We start from the raw sequence: 3,085 nt of genomic DNA, 5'->3' as shown, positions 1-3,085 counted from the left end.
AGACTACACCCCTGATGTGGCTGGCATATGGTTAAAGGGTGGAGGAAAAGGGCATGGTAGGTATGCCACTGTCACCTTCAGCAGCTGGAAAGAAGGAAGGACTGGGGGTAATAAAAGTCATAATAATAAAAATAATAATAATAGTAGGGGCATTTGCTAATTGGTTACTATTTGCCAAACACTATACTAAGCACTGGGGTGGATAAAATACTTGGGGCTCACAGTCTAAGTAGGAGGGAGAATAAGTGTTGAATCCCCACTTTGAGGATGAGGGAACTGAGGCACGGATTCTTTCATTCATTCATATTTACTGAGCTCTTACTGTGTGCAAAGCACTGTACTAAGTGCTGGGGAGAGTACAATATAACCCAGATAAGTGAAGCCACTTGCCCCAGGTCACACAGAAGGTAAGTGTCAGAGTCAGGATTAGAACCCAGGTCTCCTGACTCCCAGGCTGGGGATGTGTGCATTCCTTACCTGTAAAAGGGGATTAAAAACCACTTCTCCCTTCCCCTCAGTCTGGGAGTCCCATATGAGAGGAATTATGTGTGAAATGATTGCATTTTATTCACCCCAGTGCTTAGGACATAGTAAGGGCTTAACAAATATTGCAATTATTAGCATCTTATTTCAGTGGGTCATGGAGTTTCCAGACCTCTTCTTCAGACTCCCCATAATGGTCCATTTTGATCCACAGGGCTACCTATTTCAATCAATCAATCGTATTTATTGAGCACATACTGTGTGCAGAGAACTGTACTAAGCGCTTGGGAAGTACAAGTTGGCAAGTTGGTTCTGAGATCTCCCTTCAGGTTCTGCTCTACGCAGCAGAGTGAGGACACAGCAGTAGCCGCCAACTTTCAGAATGTCGGGAAGAGCATGGGTGAGGCTGTTGTAACCAAAGAGACTATGGACTCTGTCTGAGCTGCCCCTCATGAGTGGCAGCAGCAGTGTGGTCCAGTGGATAGAACCTGGGCCTCGGTAGTTAGAAGGACCTAGGTTCTAATCCTACCCCCTCCGCTTGTCTGCTGTATGATCTTGGGCAAGTTCATTCAATAGTATTTATTCAGCATTTACTGTGTGCAGAGCACTGTACTAAGTGTTGGGAAGTACAATTCAGCAACAGAAAGAGACAATCCCTGTCCACAACAGGCTCACAGTCTAGAAGGGGGGAGGCAAATCACTTCACTTCTCTGTGCCTCAGTTACCTGTAAAATAGGGATTAAGACTGTGAGCCCATGTGGAACAGGGACTAGGTCCAGCCAGATTACCTTGTATCTATCCCCGTGCTTAGAACAGTGCCAGGCACAGAATAAGGCTTAACAAATACCATTAAAAACAAATAAACCTGAAGCCTTGCTCCTTTAATAATAATTATGGTATTTGTTAAGTGCTCACTATGTGCCAAACACTCTTCTAAGTGCTGGGGTAGGTACAAGGTAATCAGGTTGCCCCACGTGGGGCTCACAGTCTAAATTCCCATTTTATAGATGAAGGAACTGAGGTCCAGAGAAGTTAAGTGGCTTGCCCAAGGTCACAAAGCAGACTAGTGGAGAAGCCAGGATTAGAACCCACATCCTCTGACTCCCAAGTGCTCTTTATACTAAGCCTTTAACTGCAGTGCTCTGTTGCTCTTACTCTACTGATTGTTGTCTTTGCCTTTTTATATTGTTTTTTCTTTTTTTATTGTTTTGTCTTCCCTTTTGCACCACTGGCTAGCTCCCTGTGCCCTCTTGTTCTTAGACTGTGAACCCCCAAGGGCCCACAATCTATGCCTAAGGCTCATCCATGTATTTTTATCTCCAGCATTTAGAACAGTGCTCTTTCCATCCAGTAATAAACACTACTTGAGAAGCAGCGTGGCTCAGTGGAAAGAGCCTGGGCTTAGGAGTCAGAGGTCATGGGTTCAAATCCCAGCTCTGCTAATTGTCAGCTGTGTGACTTTGGGCAAGTCACTTCACTTCTCTGGGCCTCAGTTACCTCATCTGTAAAATGGGGATGAAGACTGTGAGCCCCCCGTGGGACAACCTGATCACCTTGTAACCTCCCTAGTGCTTAGAACTGTGTTTTGCACATAGTAAGAGCTCAATAAAAATGCCATCATACTAGATGAAGAAATCTCCTTCAGCAGAGTGTCAGTCCTGCAAAAGTACCACCAAGGATAAGGACTTTGGTAATAATAACGATGGCATTTATTAAGCGATTACTATGTGCAAAGCACTGTTCTAAGCGCTGGGGAGGTTACAAGGTGATCAGGTTGTCCCATGGGGGGCTCATAGTTTTAATCCCCATTTTACAGATGAGGTAACTGAGGCCCAGAGAAGTTAAGTGACTTGCCCAAAGTCACACAGCTGACAGTTGGTGGAGCCGGGATTTGAACCCATGACCTCTGACTCCAAAGCCCAGGCTCTTTCCACTGAGCCACCCTGCTTTACTTACCTCAACTCCACGATACTTTGATAAATACTCTTATTTACCAGGGAAATAAGGGAAAGTGACTACTAATTCTATTATATTGTACTCTCCCAAGCACTTAGTACAAGTGCTCTGCACACCATAAATGCTCAATAAATAGGATTTATCGGTTGTTGGTACCTTGCTCTTTCACCCTCTCAAGGTCGCTCTTGGAGAGTTTCCATGACTCTACTAGTCTCGATTATGGGAGGGAGAGTCCAAGCAGAGGCCTACCCATTCCATTACTAGCTTAGCCAGTAGCTAGTGAGTGGAAGGCAATCTGCTACAAGTCAAGACTCCCCTGTGCTGGACAGTAGTGTCACGGGATGCAGTCAAGGGAGGAGACTCGAGTTGACTGCGCGGAAGGAGGCAATGATAAACAACTTGCATATTTTTTACCAAGAAAACTCTATGGATATACTACCAGAGTGATCGCAGATGGAGGTGAGGCATTCTGGGAGAGATGTGCCCATGGCGTCGCTATGGGTAGGAGATGACTGGACGGCAGAAGACAAGACGAGACCCTGCTATTTCCCTAATCTATTTTAATATCTTTTTCCCCCTGGAGGTTGTAAGCTCACTGTGGGCAAAGATAGTATCTGCCAGTTCGGTCATATCATACTCTCCCAAG

At 45.4% G+C, this 3,085-nt stretch overlaps 1 non-coding gene across 1 annotated transcript; it reads left to right on the top strand.

Annotated features, from left to right (window-relative positions):
- The first annotated feature begins 2,606 nt into the window (after positions 1-2,606).
- On the top strand, positions 2,607-2,745 carry LOC119929124. The gene has a single exon (XR_005451264.1). It is a non-coding gene; the product is annotated as a small nucleolar RNA SNORA7 (small nucleolar RNA).
- Positions 2,746-3,085: the final 340 nt, after the last annotated feature.

The sequence above is a fragment of the Tachyglossus aculeatus genome, chromosome 5 (assembly GCF_015852505.1).
Source record: "Tachyglossus aculeatus isolate mTacAcu1 chromosome 5, mTacAcu1.pri, whole genome shotgun sequence".
Lineage (NCBI taxonomy): Eukaryota > Metazoa > Chordata > Mammalia > Monotremata > Tachyglossidae > Tachyglossus > Tachyglossus aculeatus.
The sequence above is the reverse complement of the archived record's forward strand: the minus strand, read 5'-3'. Positions and strand labels throughout refer to the sequence as shown.